This window comes from Rhinolophus sinicus, linkage group LG10 (assembly GCF_036562045.2).
Source record: "Rhinolophus sinicus isolate RSC01 linkage group LG10, ASM3656204v1, whole genome shotgun sequence".
NCBI lineage: Eukaryota > Metazoa > Chordata > Mammalia > Chiroptera > Rhinolophidae > Rhinolophus > Rhinolophus sinicus.
In genome coordinates, this window is record NC_133759.1 from 41,096,211 (window position 1) to 41,117,606 (window position 21,396).

At 40.4% G+C, this 21,396-nt stretch overlaps 1 protein-coding gene and 2 long non-coding RNA genes across 4 annotated transcripts in view; 2 read left to right on the top strand and 1 right to left on the bottom strand.

Moving 5' to 3' along the window:
- Positions 1-1,994: 1,994 nt before the first annotated feature.
- On the top strand, positions 1,995-8,666 carry LOC141567224 (uncharacterized). The gene is made up of 2 exons (XR_012489693.1): positions 1,995-2,240; positions 6,552-8,666. It is a non-coding gene; the product is annotated as an uncharacterized LOC141567224 (long non-coding RNA).
- LOC109455228 (uncharacterized) lies at positions 5,794-9,215 on the bottom strand. Its single transcript, XR_002138598.2, has 2 exons — positions 8,670-9,215; positions 5,794-6,660 (listed from the first exon to the last, which is right to left on the bottom strand). It is a non-coding gene; the product is annotated as an uncharacterized LOC109455228 (long non-coding RNA).
- A 123-nt stretch (positions 9,216-9,338) lies between these two features.
- The window catches only part of RAF1 (Raf-1 proto-oncogene, serine/threonine kinase), a 61,148-nt gene continuing 49,090 nt past the window's right edge, over positions 9,339-21,396 (top strand). Inside the window, exon 1 of one of the 2 annotated variants that reach the window (XM_074312966.1) lies at positions 9,339-9,721. The gene's annotated coding sequence lies outside the window, so the exon portion shown is untranslated. The remainder of the gene's footprint in view (positions 9,722-21,396) is intronic. The other variant, XM_074312964.1, reaches the window with a different exon arrangement.

Sequence of the window (21,396 nt, forward strand, 5' to 3'; positions counted from 1 at the left end):
CCACTGAGCCCTGTATAGATTATTGTTTGAGTTCCTTGCATGTGGCTGTACTTCGTTTGTCCACAACTCCACCTCCCACCCCCACAGCATAGTGAGACCCCTGAGGACAGATACCCTGTACATCTCTGCATTTCCAGTGGCTAGCTCAGTGCCTGGCTCCCAGCATGCAGTACACGCTCAGTATATGTGCAATGAAATAAACTGAATTGTAGACAACGGAAGGAACTGGAGAGCTGAGATGATTGTCTGTATAATTTATGCAAAACAAAGCCACATAAACACATCTTTGGCCCTGATTACCTGGCTTTCATTCTCCCTTAGGAATCATCCAACTCAAACCAATAAAGGAAACTGTACCTATTTTAGACTCCTGATAGCAGTGACAATGAAATAACCTGAAATTAAAGTTTTAGTTGTCTATTAAGTATTGTTGCTTTAGAATTTGCCCCTAAGTTGGAGCCACAGTTTCTCTTTCATCTTAGCGAGTGGTGAAATAAGTGTATGTTAAGCATCAACTGTATGCTCAGTTCTACATGCTGGGGGATCATGGTGGTAAAATATTACAAAAATAAATAAGGTCCTCTTCCAGAGACTGAGAGAGGCTAGAGCCACTTCCATTCTTTTAAAGCTCCCGGTATGTTTTTTAAAATGTAAAATGTAAAATGCCAAAGCCGACATTAAAAATATTTTAAATGCTTATATTCAGCAAATTAATTCTTTTAAATCATAATCCCCTGTAACAAACACGACACAAATTAATGATGCTTTTTGCGAGATAGTTACAAGATTTATTTTAAAATTTAATTCATAGTTGTGGCTGATGTTATTTTTCAAAGATGGCTGCAAAAATATGTCCCATCCCACGTGAGTCTCTGTAAACTTGCCAGGCCTCCATCAAGAGATGGAGTCTGTATTCCCTGCCCTTGAATCTGGGTGGGCTTGTGATTGCTTCAACCAGGAGAATACACTGTAAGTGATGCTGGATGACTAGATCATAAAAGACCTGCAGCTTCTGCATTGGTTGCTGGTGCTCTGAGCCACGATAGAGGAATTCTGACTACCCTGAGGCTGCCAAACTGGAAAGGCCAGGTGGAAGTGTTGTCAGACAGTTCCGGCTAATCTCTCTCTCTCTCTCTCTCTCTCTCTCTCTCTCTCTCTCTCACACACACACACACACACACACACACACACACACACACACACACACACCTTTCCAGCCATCCCCACAGAGGTGCCAGGCATAGGAATAAAGAAACCATTTTTGGAAGTGAATCCTCCAGCCCCAGCTGGTCTGGCCCCCAGCCATTGGAGTCCTTCCTACAGAGGCCCCAGAAATCGTGGGGAAAGCCATCCCTGATAGGCCCTGTCTTCTGCATGCTTAATCCATAGAATCTGTAACCATTATACAATAGTTGATGTTTTATACGCCTGAGTTCACTGTGACTTGTTACGCAACAATGGGCAACGGGAGTAATAACTAGAGTAATAGTCTACCACAGACAGTGGGGTCTGGGGGCAAGGCTCCAGGTTAAAATTGTATGACGGGTGTTTTCTCCTTTTATTCTTGTCTGTGTACCTCTATAGCCTTGTTTGGGGAGAACTGCAAATTTTAAGACCCTTCCAGGGCCATATAACCCTCCTGGCTTCTATCCTGGGTCATCTACATAATTGCTGGAGCCAGTACAAAGTGAAAATGCGGAGCCCCTTGTTCATAAAGCAGAAAAAAAGTGCCATTAAAGGTACTAAAATGTACAACTTTTTACTTTCTCTTGACCTGTAATGGTGTTTTGTATTTGCTATTAAATGTTGGGCTCCCTGCAGATCTTCACAGGGTGAATATAGACCCCAATAGGGACCCATGCTGCTGGAGTCCCTCCTGGGTCAGAGGATGGCAAAGGTTGCTGGGTGGGGGTGGAGACAAGGAGGTTGGGCAGGACTTGGCATAGGTTGTGGGTGGAGGAAAGTGCCAGAAAGGAAGAGGAACAGGCAGCTGAGAACCCTTGGGAGGTTCTAGGAGGCAGCACCACATGTGAAGAGCGATTCCAAGCCCTTGAGTGCATGTTCCATTGTCTCATCGACTGCACTTACCAAAACACTAATTCAGAGATAAAATTATCAAGAATTTCAACACAGAGACCACAGAGCAAACTCCAAGTGCTGGACCTTCTGAGTGCTGGGGTCCTGTGTGACTGCCCTGATCTTATGCCCATGAAGCCTACCCTTCCTCTCACCAACACAAGGTAAGATGCTTTAATAAGGATCCCTCGGGTGGCTGGTTGGCTCAGTTGGTTAGAGCATGGTGCTAATAACACCAAGGTTACCGGTTCGAACCCTGCATGGGCCACTGTGAGCTGTGCCCTCCTTAAAAAAAAAAAGGATCCCTGCCTCACCAAAGCCCTGTGAGATGGGCATTATTATCCTCATTTCACAGATAAGAAAACCTTGTAGGCAGGTGTATTAGCTTGTTGGCCTAGCCACGAGTCACACAGCTAACAGTAAAAAGAGAGGGAAATTCAGTGTCTGATTCTAAAACGTGTGCCTTTTCTGAAGCAATGAGAGGCTGAGAAAAAGCACGCCATGAGGTATGGGCTGAAGCAGGAAACACTGGAGGTCGCAGCTGCCAAAGGAGGTTCTATGGAGATGTGGCCCTTGAGCTGGGATTGAAAGTTGGGAAGAGCATTTCCGGCAGAGAGAATGGCATGAGCTGCTTTGCCAGGTGGGCTGGGTTTTGTGGGCCTGAGAGGAAAACAGGAGCTTTTCCTGGGATAGGAGGAGTCAGGCCAGCGGAATAGGAGAGAATCTTAGAGGCAAAATTTCAATAGGAAAGGGTTGCCCTTAGCAAATGTCATAAAGGGCAATGAGGTCTGGGCTCTGGAAATCTTCCTCGAGAGACATTTCAGTGAAGAGATGCATGCTGGGGGTGGCTGTGGAAGGCAGACTGTTGGGGCTTAATGGAGGGATGGGTGAGAAAATTGAGACTGAGTCTACACCATTTGGGGGGTACATTTGGCCCTAAAGGGAAGAGAGAATTGGGGTGGTAATTGGAAGGTGGAAAGGGACATTTGAAAGTGCTGGTGTTTGTCTTCTTCAAGACCTGGCAGACTTGTCCATTTAGGGCAGAAGGCAGTAAGTCAGGGGGAGGTGTTAGAGAGGGAGGGGACGAGAAATAGCAGCTACTGTGTGCAAGGGCCTGTACTTCTACTTTCCTGTTTCATTTCCTCCCAACAACCCCTAAAGGCAAGTGTTCCTACTCCTACATCAGCGAAGGGAGAGGACAAAAATCCCAGATGTGAGGGCCTGGCTGGCATTTGATCTATTTGTCTGACTTCAGAGCCCATGCCCACCCTATGCAGAGGAAAGAGGAGATGTTGGGTTTATCAAGAAAATGTGTTTTCTTCGCTGCTATAGTAGGGCTATGGGAAGGGGACAGTGAACAGCTCAGGCTTCAGGCTGGAGGTGTGGTCTGGGGCTGGGAGGAAGCCAGTGGAGGTGAGCCATGGAGACAGTGGCAGAGGCTGTGCATTGGCCACACCCAAGAGGCAGGCACACAGCATCCGTTGCTGTAAGTGGGTGCTCTTTACCCCTGAGCTTTGCAGCTGAGGAGCTAGAGTGGAAAGATACAGGTACTGGAAAGCGTGGAGAGGCTGCACAGGCATCCAGGGGCCCAGGCGGCCAGATGGCATTGCCTGAGGCCTAGCCCTTGGAGTCCTGGTGGGTAGTGTCCTGGTGAGGGTCACACTGAGTTTGTGGGTGGGTGGGTTGGGGAGTGTGAACAATGGAGAAGGCAATGGGGCTAAGGGACAGACCATGAACACCTGTTTCGTCTCATCCCTTATTCCCTCATTCCCAATCTTCGTTTCCAGTGTGGACCATTTCATTTGACCTTCAGACTTGTGGGGTTTAGTTTAGTTTTGTTTTTTTAGCTAAACTTTTGAGTGGGTAACACACTCACATGGTTCAACAATTAAAAATTATAAAAAGTTAAAGAAAAAAGTATAAGAAAAAATAAACTAAGATATAAAAAACAACAGCAAAACTAAACAGAAAACAACAACAACAAAAAATTAAAGAAATACAAAGTTAGGCAGGGAACACTATTTTCCCACTCCTGTGTTCCATCTAGCCAGTACCCACCCTCCTCATGATCACTGCTAGCATTTTGTGTGTCCTTCAGACTTAAGCCTTTACAAGCCAATGTTAAAGTAGCATGCTGTTCACACTATCTTGTCTCTGGTTCTTTTTTGTTCTGTCATGAGATAGTATTTTTTGGAGATCTTTTCATGTCTGTACTTACAGAATTCATCATTCTTTCTTAGAGCTGCATATCTCTTTGTTGAGAATACATGCAATGCAGTAAGGAATAACCTTGTACATACAGCATGTCACATGTTTACAAGTGTTCCTGTAGGAAATTCCCAGGAGAATTTCTGGGGCAAAACGTACACATATCTATAATTTTGATATTGCCAAATTGACTTCAGTAGAGATTGTTCCAGTTTATATGCCCCAAGCAATGTATGATTGGGGCCAGGTGTTGATCTTTAGAGTGTTTTCTAAGATGACTGCACTAGGCTTCCTTGTATATGACACCACAGCAGGTATTGTGGTTGACATACCAGTAGCTGGCTCCTCAGGTCCCTGCCCCCCCCATTATGGACCCCCCATTATGACTTGAGGGAGATTGACCCTGGGTCAGACCTCTTTTGCTCCTGCAGACTTCTTCACTGCTCCTGGGGTGCTTTCTGCCCCAGGGAGGCAATCTCCAAGCCTGAGAACTGCTGGCTCTTTCCGAAACATATACTCAGTCACACCTCCTAAGCCTTTGCCCATATTGTTCCCATCTCCTGCCCTGACCTCCCACCCTTTAGTCTGGAAAATTCTGACTCCTCCTTTAAGACTCAGCTTAAATGTTGCCTCTTTGGAGACCTCCCTGACCCTCCCGGGGCAGAACTGGTCATTCCCTCCCTCCTCTGAGTGCCCGCCCACAGAACTCCACAGCTTGCTGTTAGAGCACATTTGGATTACCTGGTGGGGTAACTGTTTGTTTACATGGCTCTGTCTCTCCAGCGCCCAGGGCAGGCCCACACTTCAAACTCATCTGTGACTAAAATTAAACTCTCCAGAGAGGCAGGATGGTATGGAAAGGCCACGGGTGTGGGAGTCAGACTGGATATGACTCCATCTCTGTCTTCTTCCCACCTCCCAGCCTCATCGTCTCCCGCTCCTTCTCTAACCACACTGGCCGGCACTCCTTTCCCACTTCACGGCCCTTCACGTGCGGTTCCAGCTGCTTCGAGTGCTCTTCCCCTGGCTCTTTCTCATCCTTCAGTACCCAGTTTAACTATCACCTGCTAAGACAGGCTCTCCTTGGCTCCTGAGGCTAACGGCACACCCTTCCCATTCTGTCATTCTCTAGTCATTCCCTTTATTGATTTAGCACAATCCTAACTCTCGTGTTGCAGTATTGGTTCACGTTTGCTGCTTGTCTTCTCCGCTAGACATTGAGGGCAGGGCCTGGCATATGTCAGGCACAACAAAAATCTTCAGGAGGAATGAACAAACAAACAGGTTCAGATCCCTGCTCCACCACTTCCCACCTTTGTCCTTGGATTAATTACCCTCTTAGAAGGCTTCCTCATTTGAAGATCAGGCCTTTCAAGTTGAGATGAGTATTGGAGATTGTGTAAAATGCCTGATTACATGAAGAGGCTCCATAAATGGTAGCTATTATTAGTGAAGGTTTTCTTTCCTTCATCTGAAAAATGCATCCTTTTGCCAGGCTTAGAGACTGGGTATTTTTCAAAAGAATTTTTTATTGAGGTGTAACAAATGTACAGAAAAGTACACACACCAGTTACTACATATGTATAAATATATTTACTACTTATAAAAATAATACACACACGTGATCACCTCCCAAACTAAGAAGTAGAACGTTCCAACACCCAGGAAAGTTTCCATGTTAGCCTCCCTCACCCAACTCCCCCACCAGTGACACCGCCCATTCCTTCCCTCCTCTGTTTGATCTGAGATCAAGGCACGTCTATTTTTCCTTCAAGCCATTTCTGACTCGTTCCTTTTTCCTGGTTGCTCTTCTGAGACATTTCCTAATAACTCTAGCTCTCCTGACCTCACCTACCACCTGTGGACGAAAATGGGGGTTCTATGGAAAGTAACCTCATAGGGTGATCTGATCATAAATTCCTAACTGGGCAGGTCATGGTGAGTAGACGCCCCAGGCATATAACATCTTTATTAAAAGGCTTATCTTTGCCTTAAGTAAGTCCTGTCCATTGTTTCTGTGCATCTAGGTTAACACATTTTTGAAGTGCCCCCTTTCAGACTCCTCCTTCTAATACATGCCCACCCTCAAGAGTTTAACAATCTTATAATTCAATCCCTGCCTTGCTTTCTCCCACCTTCATGTAGTCTTATTTTCAAATGCATAAAAGAAATTGCAAAACAGTTATTCTCCAGAGCATTTGAGATCTTGTTCCCCAGCATATGTCATCAGTTTTGCTCAAATAAACTCTTATGAAAATTCTCTGCAGGTCTGGATGTTTCTTACGTTGACACGCCAAATCAGAGGTTTCCAAAGCGAGGACATGCAACCCAGTGAAGTGCAAGATGATCCCTGCAATTCCACTCCTAGGTATATGCCTGGAAAAATTGAAAACAGATCCTCAAACAAGTACATGTACATTCATGCTCATAGCAGCACTATTCATAATAGCCAAGAGATGGAAACAGCCCAAATGTCCATCAACGAATGAATGGATAAACAAATTGTGCTATATATTTACATATTCAGCTATAAATAGGAATGAAGTACTAATACATGCAACCACATGGATGAATCTTGAAAACATTATACTAAGTGTAAGAAGCCACACAAAAGGTCACATATTGTATGATTCCGTTTATACGAAATGTCCAGAACAGATAAAGCCATAGTGACAGAACACATATTGGTGGTTGCCAGGGGCTGGGTGGGAATGAGATGGGGAGAAACTGCTTTGTAGGTAAGCGGTTTTCTTTTGGAGTGATGGAAATGTTTTGGAATTAGATAGAGGTGTGAACATTAGATACAATTTTGATACAATTAGATACAATTGTGAACATACTAAATGCCACTGAATTGTTCACTTTAAAATGGTTAATTTCATGTTATGTAAATTTCACTTCAAAAAGTTATTTTTGAAAAAAATGAAGTAGCCACTCTTACTGGATTGAATAAGGCATGGGCTCCCTAAGGATTCTAAGATGTGAAATACTGGGCAAGTAACAGCTGGGTACAACTGAAAGAAGGAATGGCCTGGGGGTCAGCAGGTGTGGCTTTGCTGTTCTGCCCCTAAGCAGTAATGATATAAGATAGCTATAATAATTACAGCTGACACTTCTATAATGTTTAATACGAGCCAGGTACTGTTGCAAATGCTTTACATCTTAAACTCACTAAATCCTTACAATGCTAACAGGTGGGTACTATCATGTTTCCACTACAGATGAGAAAACTGAGGAACTGAGGTTTGAATGACTTGTCCAAGTCACAGATGAGGAAGTGGCAGAGTCCAAATTTGAATAGAGGCACTTAGCCTCCATAAACTGGTTTCAAACCCCAGGCTCTGTAGTAAGGGTTTTCCATGTTTTATCTCATTTAATCTTGAGAGGCAGGTATTACTGTTGTTAAAGCAAAAACAACAAAAAACCACAGGCCCCAAATGGTATCACTCGTGCTAAAAGCCCATGATACAAAACCTAGATTTAATACCTGATCTAATTGCAGTTTCAACCTCTCCCAGAACATAATTAACCAGGCTGGAATTTTCTGGTCAAGCACCTGTAAGGTAATGTCACATAGGCCCTCTCCATCCCTCATAGAAAGAAGAGGTAATCTGCATGATAAAAACCCTTGCCCTTCTTGTTCCAAAAGATGTCCAGCCAGAAAATAATCCTTTTTCTTTCACTAATAGCTCCTCTTCCTCACCGTTTCCTATAAAAACCTTCCATTTTGTACAACCCGTAGGAGCTCCCTTCTAGTTGCTAGATGAGATGCTGCCTGATTCATGAATCGCTCAGTAAAGCTAATTAGATCTTCGAATTTACTCATTTGAATTTTTAGTTATAATGCCTATTAAAAAAAAAATCCCCTCATGGCTCATTCATATTTAATGCCTTCGTGTTTCCCCTGCATTTATTTTCATGTTGGTCCACATACTCCTCATTATCTCATCTTGCTTCACTTCATTATTCTTTATGCTGCGCATATTACTACCTATTATTTATACTTTATTTTGGTCTCTCATCACTAGAAGGCAGGGCTTTTAATTATTGTTGATTTCCCAATACTCAGAACAATGTGTGGTACACAATAGGCTCTCAATAAAAATTTAAATGAATGTTGCACACTATAGTGGGTAGTTTTGTGTGCCTGTGTTTGAATAAGTAAAATCATACTGCACATGTTCTTTAAAAAAAAAAAATTCAATGTCCTTTATTAAAAAAAACAGTACATAAACCTACCCATTCTTTTTAACAGATGGATGATAGATCTTCCATACTGTGGAAGTATTACCTTTATTTAACCAGCTTCCTATTTAATTAACCCACATTTTCCCCAATGTATGTCTAAGGCATACAATATATGTAATAAACATCTTAGTACATACCTTTTTGTGTACACGTGTACATATTTCTCTAGAATTAGTGCCTAGAAGTGGAATTGCTGGGAGGGTTATAAACATTAAAATACCAATAGATAACGCCAAATTGCCCTCCTGATGTCCATTTCTGCCAGTGCTCAACGAGGGTACACAAGTTTTCATATACCTTGGACCAGACTGGATATTATGAGTCTTTTCAACTTTTTGCCAATCTCATGGGGGGGAAAAGGAACCCCCAATTTACAGATGAGAAAACTGAGGTTCAGAGACGTTTAGGGACTTTCCCACATAATCAGTAAGTGGCGGAGTCGCGATTCGACGTCTCCTGTGTCCCAGCCTGGAAAGGATGAGCCAAAGCTGGACAGTGTTCTACGCTGTGCATCCTCGGGAATTTCTGGTTATTTCTGGGTCTTGTGACGCTGGCAGGCTTGCCTTCCTCCCCTCTCTAGACCTCAGACCCCCTTCGAGGCGACTAAACTCGGCCCTTCTCGACTGCCCACCGCCTCTCCCCAGCCTCGGTCATTACCACCTAGAACCTCCCCGCTCCGAAATGGCGACCAGCGACCAGCTCCTCGCGAGGCCACGCCCCTTCCCTGGGAGGCGGGGCTGAATTCAGGCCGGAGCGATAGATGCCGGAGCCAAGTTTGAAGTCGGCTGCCAGGCTCGCGCAGAAGCAGACAGCCGGTGGCTCTTCAGGTCGGGAGGAGGAGCACCGAGTGGAGAGCTCGCTCGCCGGGGCCGCCCGAGAGTTTCTTCATCGCGGGTGCTGGGGCCGCCATCTTAGATGGCGGGAGTAAGACGAGAGCGAGCTTGAGACGCGCTCCTTTCCTGCCGCTTTCTTTGGGCCCCAAAGAGGGCCAGCTGGCCGGGCTTTGGGGCGTGTGCCCTGAGGCTCGGAGCGCGAGTGCGACGATGCGGGGGCTGCCCGGGGCCCCGTCCCCTGGGCTGGGGACGCGCCGAATGTGACCGCCTCCCGCTCCCTCACCCGCCGCGGGGAGGAGGAGCGGGCCAGACGCCGCTGCCGGACGACGGGACACGGAGGCGGCCCGGCTCTTCAAGTAGGCGGCAGGGCCGGGCCCTAGATGCTGAGGAAGCCGGGCGGTGGGGCTGAAGGGGCCGGGTTCCCTGGTGGCCCGGCCTGGACGGTGCTGACGGAGTGGTCCCAACGGCTGCTGGGTGGAGGGCCCGAGCCAGGCCGCTGTCACCCCGGTTGGCGCTGAAGGGCGGGGGGACCCCAGGACTCGGTGTCATGGCCGGCGAGCCGAGTTCCCACATCTCCGCTCTAATTTCCTTGTGTTTCGGGGAAGCGGGCCAGCGCCACCCCTGTACCTGGTGCACATTTCTCATATTTTGGCAGTGGGGAAATCCGCCCATTGGTGCCCTGTATCTGTCTGTTGTCACTACCTTTTCTTATGGCCGCGGAGTGGGAGACCTGGGCTTGCATCTTCTCTCAAGGTCCGTCACTCAAGTGACACCCTTTTTTAGGGAAGACGAGAGAAATCCGGGACGAGAGGAGGAAATGGGTCACCGCTCCACAAAGGCATAGGGGCCTCGCCTTGGGTTTCGGGACTCTGTGGGTTACTAATGAAAGGTTTGGGATGCTTATACTGACAATTGGCCTCGGGATGGATGCCTTGGAGTGAAGATCCAGGGCTTTCTTTTGTGTAGAGTGAGAGCCGCCAGGACGCTCGCTGCAGCTGCAGAGGCTTTGCAGCGCTAGGCGATGCCCAGAGAGAGGAGTTTGGACATCGGGAGAGGGGAGGCGGCTGTGTTCATTCATTGTTCTCTTTCCAGCGCTCTGGGTGTGCCCTCTGGTATTCAGTCTCTGGTGGGAAGACTGATAGGATCTCCTATGTCTCCTTGAGATGTGGCCGGGTTCTAGAGGATCACATAATCTAAGTAGGGGATGAATTCAGGGCACGTTCTTTTAGTATTTCTGTGTGCCTTTTCCTTTGTGGGCTTAGTGCAGGGAGTCTCTTTCCTTCGTTGGCTCCCAAGGCGTGAAAACAATGCGCTGTGATAAGGCTGGACTTACCGAGTGTTGTGGGAATTGGGAACCACTAGTTTTTCCTGGGGGAGTTGAGGAAGCCTGTCCACTGGCGGGGACTTCTGCGCCGAGTTTTGGAGTGATGAGTAAGTAGTCACCAGGTGAGGAGGAGGGGAGAGCATTTTAAAGGGAGGGAACAGCTGGTACAAGGCTTAGGAACATGCAGGGGTTGGAATGAGTTTGGGGAGCAGCAAATAGTTTGGGGTGCAGGAAGGAAGTCGTGCGGGTTCAGGGTCTAAAAGGAAAGTTGGCTAGCTTGTGAAGGATATTTGTTGAAGATAGTGAACTAATTGATTTAATTTGGATTATTTTAAATGAGTGTTGCTAGTTTTCTTTTTGCTGATAGCTTATTTTCTCCTTTTGATGATATTGAAGCTGATATAATTGAAAATATGTACTTTGTTAAACCCAGTTAACATTTTGGATAAGTGCTTTACACAGCGGTGAATGAACTGAACATAGTCCTAGGGATTCTTGCAGAAGATTTTTCGAAAGTTACAATTGCTCCCAAAAAGGTTGACTTTATAAATGTAGTGTACTAATACTGCATTTTGAATGGCTGTTGACAACAGAACTCATGCTCCCCAGTCATATATAAATTGCCAGATTATATAAAACATCTGAAAAAATGTAGAATGCAAGTGGGTATTTTTAGTTTAGTATATGTGTTCTATATAGTAAACTGTTTCTTTGGATTGATTCCATGGATTCCAATTCTGTTATCAAGTCTTTAGCTCTATGAACATAATTTCCTCAAAATAGCCATATTGTTGTGATTAGTGCTGTGCTAAAGTGATTATTGTGATATTAACAGGCTTTGTTTAGCAGTTCCTAAATCTTTCTTGGGTTGTGATGCTTCTATACCACGGGAGGACATTAAGGTTCTTTTCAGACTCATCAATCACAGGTGTCAATCAGGTGGTCCCCTGTCTGGAGGGGAACAGCTCATCCCAGAGAAAAGAAATAAAAACTCCAGGCCCCCCCCCCCCCCCCCCCCCCACAAAGGGCCTTGAGCCGCTCTTCTTGGTGCTCAGTCTGCTCCTAATTCTTTGGAGTGTACTATCTCTTCTAGTAAACTTTTTTCACTTTAAAAAAAAAAAGATTCTTTTTATGGTGACAGAACGGGAGTAGACTTTGAGTGGTGAGCACACAATGTAATATTCAGATGATGTATTATACAACTGTACAACTGAAACTTATATAATCTTATTAACCACTGTTACCCCCTCCCCCCCGTAAATTTAATTTAAAAAAGATTATTTTGGCTTGTTTTCACCTTTATCACTTCAAGGGCTAAACTGTTTAAATTGCAACAGAAACATTTGACCCAATTGATTGAACACTGGATACTTTGGAAAATAAATCTGTTACTGTTTCTGTTGTAAAAGTTTATCTTTTCGGTATGTGGTATTTGTGATATAAATTGTAGTGGAATTGCTTAGTCTTGATAAACTTTTGTCAATAGTAGAAAAAATGGTTACACCTTCAGAGTAGAAGGCTTGAGTGAAATACATTAGAACATATTTTATGGGATTTGGTTTAGCAGAAGAAAACAGTGAAAAGCAGATTAAGCTGGTCATTTATGATGAAAAGTATCTAAAAGATGAAATGGAGAATGGTTAAACATCAAGTGTTGTATTACAACTGCTCTGACACTAGTTGCTTTTAGTTTAAAACATACCATTTGTGAAATCCAAAGTAGGTGGTTTGCTCTGAAGATTAAACAACTTGGAAGTTAAGTTTGACTTTTCCAGAAGCACTAGATTACTCATTAAATGGAAAATATAATTAATAACTTCAAATTACTGTTTCAAGTAGTCTATTAGTAGTAGATGTATTATTCTACTACATTTTAATTTCAGATAAAACTTTGTTGGTAATCTGCCTAAAAACAGAAAAATGCTACATGAGGGAGTGCTTTTTGTTTGCGTGTTAGGAACATAATAGGCCATATATAATAATCCTGGTCTTGGGAGGAGCTTGTTAGCCAAACAGCATGCCTCAATGTTGACTTGCAGAGGAGAATTTTAAATATTGCCTTTGAAAGGCAGTGGACTAGTGTGACAGTAGGGGGTTTATGAAGCCACAAAATCATGCTTTGACTTGAAAAGGTTTTTTGTTTTTTAAATTGTGTAGAACATTGAAGTTTGATTTCAAAACAAATGGCTGTAGTTGGAAAATTGCTCACCTTGACTAAATTAATTGGAAATCAAGGAACACGGGGCTCATTTAGAATGAGGTTGTTCAGGATTCAGGTTGTCTTATTTTGTGTGTATTATTTGTGTTCATGGATGTGTATGGATGGATAAGAACTATTGAATAAACTGAGTAGGTACAAAATGTAATACTAGATATTTGTGTTACAATTCAGTTAGTATTTTGTGTATAGGGCTAAACTACCTTGTCTATAATCTTCATGATAGTAATGGCTGGGTATTTTATTCTTGTTTTAAAAGTTGTAAGTAAAAATTCCTTAATTATGTGTAAAGTTTTCATCTTGATTTTACAGTAATTCAGTCTTCTGTTCCCTCATCTCTCCCAAAATACTTGTGTGACTTTCAATGATTTTAGTATTTAACTTCAGATTTGTTAGCCTTTCTTCTAAAATTACTCCTAGAACCTCAGTTTAACCAAGGAAAACGTCAAGTGAAGTTTGTTTTTTTGTTACTGGTTTTTTGTTACTGGCCCAGGCTATCTGAAGTCTCTTTGGCAAATCACAAAGTGTGTTAATTGCTTCACATTCCAGTGTACATAGTTTTTCTTGAGGAACACTTGACACATAGTTTTATTTTTAGACCAGATTCTAAGGGATTTTACTGGGTGGGGATTAACAATCCTACTACTAGTTTAGAATTTTGAAACCATTGTGATTTAGAGATTGTTTGCATTTTTGGTTAATAAATGGGAAGCAGCAGGCAATGAATGGCAGTCAGTGTTTTAGGGGAACCCAATATGTCTGATTGCTTCTGAGGACCTTGTGGACTCCACCAGTGTCATCTCCTCTTTCTACTTGTTGCATTTCATTTGCTGTCGTTTAATAGCGAGAGTAAGTACATCTTTCCTGTTTTAGTCAAGATGTTCTTTCCTATTTTCTTCCAGTCAGCTATGGAAAGCAAAAGTGGTCTGACGTCTTTGAAGCTAGTTAATACTAGGTATCACATTTGGTCAAAGTAGTTACCTTTCCATCCATGTACATTTCTGATGGATGAGTCAGGCTACTTAATGTTTAACTGTGTTAATATATCTTTAAAATGATGAGTTTTCATTCTTAAAATGGGTACTTTGGAGGCATCCTTTTCAGCCTCGAATAGCTTTTAATATCTGTCTTTACCTAGGTTTGGAATAGATGAAATCTTGAGTTTTCCTATGACTGGTTTTCTGTGGCAAATCTCATTAGGAAGCTCAGAGTTTCTGTGAGAGGCATTTCCCTGGATCCGGACAGATGGTTCAGACTGAAAGGAGCGTTCTCTCTTTTGCATTTAACGAAGTTTATTTACAATATGAAAAACCGGAAAGAGTTCAAATGTTCAACAATAATAAAATGATTGCATAAACTGGTACAGCCACTTGATGGGGCACTATGCTTTTCATTAAATATGGCATATATGAAGCATTTATGACATGGAAAACGCTTAACACAGAATTACGTATCTGGAAGACTCACAGTAGTATATAAAAACATATATAAAAATATAAATACAGTGGAATATTATTTAGTAATAAAAAGAAATGATATACTGATACATTTTTCAACAAGTGTAAACCATGCAAACATGTGAAATGAAAGAATCCAGTCAGAAAAGACCATATATTTTATGATTCCATTCATGTGAAATGTCCAGAATAGGCAATTCTACAGAGACAGATTACTGGTTGCCCAGGGAGGGCTGGAGGGAGTGGGGAATAGGCAGTGACTGATAGAGGTTTCTTTCTGGGGTGATGAAAATGTTCTACAATTGATTGTGAAGATGGATGCACCACTCTGAATAGAATGAAAGCTATTGAATTGTACACTTTAAATGAGTGAGTTGTATGGTATGTGAATTATATATCTTAAGCTGTTAAAATTCCAAACCTACAAATAGGAAGAAAATACATGTAGATGTGAGCAATGGTTGTTAAACAGTAGAAATAAGGAAAATGTTCCTTTTTATACTTTCCATATTCTCTGAATATGTATATATTGCTTTTATAATAGAAAAGTACATTTAATAAAGATAAGTCAATCCAGTTCATGGCATGGGCCCTTATGTCATTTAAAGCATTCAGTCACTATCAGATTACATTGACAACTTTATTTTTGAACTACTTTCAACTATTTTCTACTTCCTTCAGATTAGTTCAGGCTTTTATTACTATTTGTCTTGACTCTTAGAACCTCTGAACTGAGCTCCTTTTTCTTATTTCTTTCCATGCCAGTGCATTCTCCACATTACTGCCATATTTACTTTCTTTATGTGCAGATTGTTAAAAATTAAATTTTATTAGTTTTTTGAATAGCTAATACAGTCACGTGCTACAAAGTTAAAAGGATACAGAAAGTAATGGTGTGCAGAGTAATTCTACCTTCCTCTTTGTTCCCCAGCTACCCAGCTTTCTTTCATGGAGGGGAATATGTTTTGGGGTTCTTATGTATCCTTTCTGTGGTGATACAGGAATATTCAAGTGTAGATGTGATGGCTTTACTTCCTTTGCAAATCTTCCAATGATCTCCTCCATTGCCTGTGAGACTAAGCATACAGTTCTTTTATGTCTTATTAACATGAATTCCTCTTTACTGGAATTCAAAAACCATTTTTTTAGCATTTAATAAGTGCAGGCTAGTGTGCTTGGTGCACAGTGAAACAGGCAAGTTCCTGCCTTCAGTGACCTTATCTAATGAAGAGAGATTGGCCTGATTTCCTCACTTTTATCTGTTCCTCTTTTAAGAGCCATTTTGAACACCATCTTCTAAATATCATTTCCTGATCTTTTTCTCTCTTATTATTGTTTCCTTCCTTGAGCCTTGTCTTCTACCCTTTGCATTTATTTTTCTTATGGCCTTTATCATATGGTCATTTGTGAGCTTACCATTCCATTAGATTATAAGCTCAAATTAATGCTTCAAACTCAGTGTGCATTCTTTATTTATTGATATTTGTGAAGAAAATTTTCCTTTTGAGAGCCTGAAGGACCCCCCCTGTGCTTTGGTGAAAGTGTTGCTTCTAGATTCCAACACTTAATGCTAGTTTTTATGCAACCCTTTATTTAAATTTTAGTGATTTGTGTAAGTACTTTTTTGGTACTATGCACTGTAGACTTTATATGTATTTATTGTGATATGTATTTTATTAAATATTTGTTTACCCCTCTCTCCTTTCCTTAGAAGACTATATCTTAATCACCTTTGAATACCCAGTTTAGCACAGTGGCATAGCTTCTGATTGCAGCTCAATTTGTTGAATGTAAGGTGCTAAATAATGTTTATTGAATTGTTTTTGTATAGATGTTTTACATCTCTAGGTAGACTTAAGCTCCTTAAAAGTGGGGCAATGTCTTACTCTTGTTTATAAATCTCCAGTTCCTAAAACTTTGTTTTGATTATGTAACAAATATTAATTGAATGATTGGAGATTCAGAGGTTAATCACCTGTGGATTTAGTAGTTCCTTACTACCGCCCATCATTTACACACAAATGCTTACAATTAAGTGGATATACTTACTAAACTCATACTCCGAATTTAGTAATTTAGGACATCTCTTGAAAGAGTTACTTTGCTTAGTTTCCCCCTCTATTGGGCATTATCTGTAGAGTGCTCTGGGTTCTTACTGCCAGCTCCTTGAAGACTTTTGCCTGGTTTAGCAGCTCCTGATTCATTGGCCCAAGCTGCTGTCTATTTCCTTCTGCATTCATGGGCTTTATACATGGAAGAAAGTTTTAACCAGAGAGAATGAGTGGGTAAGTGATACTCTTCTACATTCCTTGACTTTAGTCTGGACTGGAATTAGAGTGGGATTGTGAATTGTGAGAGAAGAGATCATAACCTTCATGATAAGTATTTATCTAGCTGTTTGACACTGCAGAGTGGGCCCCTAAGGGTTTTTTCAATTTATGGGGTGGTGATGGTGGTAAACTATACATAATGTAAAATTTACCATTTTAACCATATTTATGTGGACTATTCAGTGGCATTTAGTACATTCACAAGATTGTACAACTATCACCACTATTTCCAGAACTTTTTCACAATCCCAAACAGCACTCCATACCCATTAAACAATAACTCCCCATTCCTCCCTACCCCCAGCCTCTGGTAAACTGTTCCATAGTCTTTCTATGAATTTACCTATTCCAAGTACTTCATATAAGGGAAATCACACACTATTTGTAATTTTGTGTCTGGCTTATTTCACTTAGTGTGTTTTGAAGGGTCATCCATGTTGTATCATGTATCAGAATTTCATTCCGTTTTATGGTTGAATAATATTTGTGTGTGTGTTTATCCATTCATCTGTTGATGGCCTTTTGGGTTGTTTCCACCTTTTGGCTGTTGTGAACAATGCTGCTGTGAACATCGGTTTACAAGTGTCTTTAGTTTTTGCTTTCCTTTGAGTATATGTCTGGGAGTGGAATTGCTGGATTGTATGTTGTTCTGTTTAAACTCTTGAGGAACCGCCAAATGGTTTTCATTGCTGGTGGTTTACATTCCCACCAGCAATGCATGAAGGTTCCAATTGCACCACATCCTTGCCAACACTTGTTATTTTCTGGTTTTTTTTAATGATAACTGTCCTAATGGATATGACGTGGCCCTGGGCCTTTTCTTTCTGCTAATTATTAATAGATCTAATAGGTAAATCAGAAGCTTAGAAGTTGGCTATATTTGCATCTTAGGGACTTTTTTCTCCCTTATAAATGTATTTGTATATAAAGTTCTTCAAAGAGATAAATTAATCAGAATTAATGATTCATCTTTTTTGAAAAGAATGTTTTTTTTAATAGTATAAGCTGGTACATGTAGTTGTAGTTACCATTCTTTATACCCCCATACCGTCTTAATCTAAAAATGTGTTCAGTCACTGGTGAAAGATGATTTCAGTTAATACTGGTTGATAAGATATAGTAACTGAAAAAAGTAGGACACTAAAATATGTACAGGAAGATCCCATTTTTATAAAGAAAAATATAAGTATATATGCAAAAAAAGACTATATGTCCACAAATGTTGGCAAAAGCCATTTATAGGTTATTTATTTTTTGTATTTTTCCATGTTTTTCAGCACCCCCCAACATGTATTCTGCAATCAGTCAATGTATCTTTTTAAAGATTAGTTGATTGGTAAATATAAATGATTGCTAAAACCTATATATGTGTATGTGACATCTGTATGGGATTATGAGCCTGGAGAGAAACACTGAAGCATATTAGGCTGTTAACATAGGTTGCTTGCTGGGGTCAGACGGGAGAAGGAAAGGAAGGGTAAAGCAAAGAAGGCCTTCAAAAAAAAAGATCACTCATTTATATATCATTTTAGATACTATAGGAAAAAATAAAGCAGAGCAAACATTTTAGATGTTACTGAGGATGGGGACAGGTTGATTGCTGTTTAAAATAGCTGGGTTTGTAAAGTCATTAAATAGGAAGATTTAAAGTAAGAGGAAAACAAAGTTGTGTAAAAAGTAAAAACAGCTGTACTATTCATGGTCAGGTTTATTTCTTTGTAGACTTTTCCTCTCCTCTCAGTCCCTGGATAGATACACTTTAGCTTTTGTTTTACCTATGTGTCTATCTGTTGAAATGCTACCCCTTCTATTAGGTTGGTACACAATTGCGGTTTAAAAGGTTAAAAATAATTGCAAAAACCACAATTACTTTTGCACTAACCCAATAGTTCAAATACTACAGTGAAATCATCCTTGATTGCCCACCTCTTCCTCCACTCAAGCTATAAGGGACCTTTCCACACTGAATTCTCGTAGCAGTTTTCTTAAGAAATTGCACCCCGCCCCAGCAAAAAAAAAAAAAAAAAAAAAAAGAAAAAGAAAATGCCACCGCATTTTGTTGTAGGGCTGCTTGTCATCCTGAAAGCCCTTAGCACAGTGCTTAGCATGGTCTTTGGTAAATGATGATGGTTTTTCCCTTCTACTTTAAAACCTCCTGGCAGGCAAGGGCCATGTCTTTCTGAACTTGATATTTTTCAAAGCAGCTAGCAGTTGAAACTAGTTTTCTTAGGAACTATTGAATGAATATTGCTCCTTTTTCTTCTTTTCCTCTCAGTTCTATGCCAGGTTGCAATACATAGAGAAGCATTCTGGTTCGTTATAGATCAGTATTTTCATGTGGTAGATAGTGGATTCACTTACTTTATATTTCAGGTCTTTTTGAGGAAGGCTAATGCTATTTTTTAAATCACTTGTTGATTATGCAAGGTTTGCCACTAAAATTCATGCCTTTTATGTGGAACAGAAATCAATGGTACAAGGTTAAGTCAGAGTTTCCAGGTATTAACTTAGCAGGATGAGATATCTGGGTGAATTTTTTTGTTTGTTTCCCTTCCTTCCCCTTTCACTATGTAACCTTTTTTTTTTTTTTTCTTTATCATTACCTGGCCATCAGTATGATCATCTCTAAAGCACAGCACATTTTATTTGTGCACTGTATATTTTGTGTCAGTGATATGCTTTGTAAATAAATGTTCATTTTAAATTAGCAGTTACTGCCTAAATGAGAAAAAATGACTGATTTGGAGATGAAAAGTAAAACTTGGATTTTGAGTTCAGACAAAGTGACTTAAAATGAAAATATAAAAATAATGAAAAACTAATTTGTGACGAAAGTTAAAAATGAAATTGGCTCCAGACGTCTTTCACTATGGAACTGATAGGTTTAACATAATTGTTTTGAACTAGCATTTTAAACTTGTATTTTAAAATTAATTACCTTTTTAAAAAGTTAGAATCCTTTCTAAACTTGGGCAGCCCCTGCTTGCTAATTTTTTAGAAGGGTAGAGTGTCACATTTCTTCATGTGCGTTTATGCTGGCCAGTCATCTGATGCAGTTACCAGTTTGTGGTCAGAAATTGAGAAAGAGGAGTGAGGAAACTCAAAATATTGACACACATACCACCTTGCAGTGTCAGAGTGCCCTTTTGGACTGGTTGGGAAACTGTAGCCTAAGCCTTTTCCAAACTAGACATATTGTTTTTTAGCTTGAATGAGACGTGTTTGATTTTTAAGTGTTTGAGCATGTCTGTTTAGCAGAACTTTTCATGTATGAGGGTGATTTTTTTTCTAGAGTTGTGTGACCAATTGAATTAAAAAAAAAAAAAAATGAACAAAGCACCTATTTCCTAAAGAAAATTGTGGTAATCTTGAAAAATTGATTATCTGGTCTCTCAGATGGTGATACAGTAATATGCATGATAACCACATTAAAATATGAGTATTCAACCATGTTTTTGCTCTGCCACAAAAAACTTTTTTTAATAGTTCAGGAATTTTAGCCACCTTTCCTGATCTGAGTAGAAATACTTTCATTACTCTTTCTTTCTGTAAGGTGATAATGAATCATTTTCTATTGCTTTACATGTGAAAACTCTTCTTTAAATCTTAACTATTTCATTTAGGGATATAGTTTAAAATAATACTTTTAGAAATATTCTTTTTAAATGTTTCCCTTTATCACTAATCAATATTTCATAAACTTCTAGGAAACTTCTTATCACTTAAATATGTGTAAAACGTACCGAGTTTATACAAGCACTTTAGGCGAGATTGCGGGTTCATACTGAAGCCTTTAATCTAAAGCTTGGGGTGATTAGGGGGTACCCGCCTAATGTTTTCTCTTAAACATTTGTCATTTAATGGAGGGACTTCCCTCTTTGGAAAGTTTTCTGTGTTAGTTTTGCCAGTTCTTAAGAGAGTGTTTAAGATGCTTGTAATTTTATATGATAGGTAATACTCTGAAAAGTGAGCTTTTGTGGAAAGATTTCTAAAATAATTACATTGGCTTTTGTGGTTTTAAAGGTTCATTATACAATTACCTAATCAAAATTGAGTAGACAAAAGTCTTTGGAATGGTGTTCTGATCAGAAATGCTATTGGAGTCATTAAAAATTATGTACTTAGTATATTTTATTGCTACCATTTCTCCTACTCTATACTTCCAATCTATTACCTAATTTTCTGATTTATCAGAGATTCTTACAGTGTTAGAATATTTTAATTAGTTAACTGATTAAAATATAAACTGGCATGTACTTCAAAAAATAAAATTGCATACCATATATAGTTAACAGAGTTACTTTTACCTATATTTTAAAGAACAGTGAAATAGGATATTTTACATTTCTCTTAAGCATTAAGTTACTATAAATTGTATAAACATGTGGCATATGTTTATTTTTTTATCTTTGATAAATAATCTTGTCTTATTTCTCCTATCTAGAGAAATAAAAATAAGAAGCTTTTTGAGGAAATAATTGGAGAGAGGTATTTTCCAACAAGGTGCTTTGGTTAATTTTAGGTAATTTAGGAGTGTGTTGATATCATTCACAGGTTCCAAGATACAGACTAATGGATAAAGCATCTAGAATTGGTCCATGCAGTCCCTACAGAAGATCTCAGAGAATATGGAGACAGTTTGCAACGAGCAAATGAATAAGATATTGTATAGCAAATGTTATCCCCTCAAGTAATGTGAGAG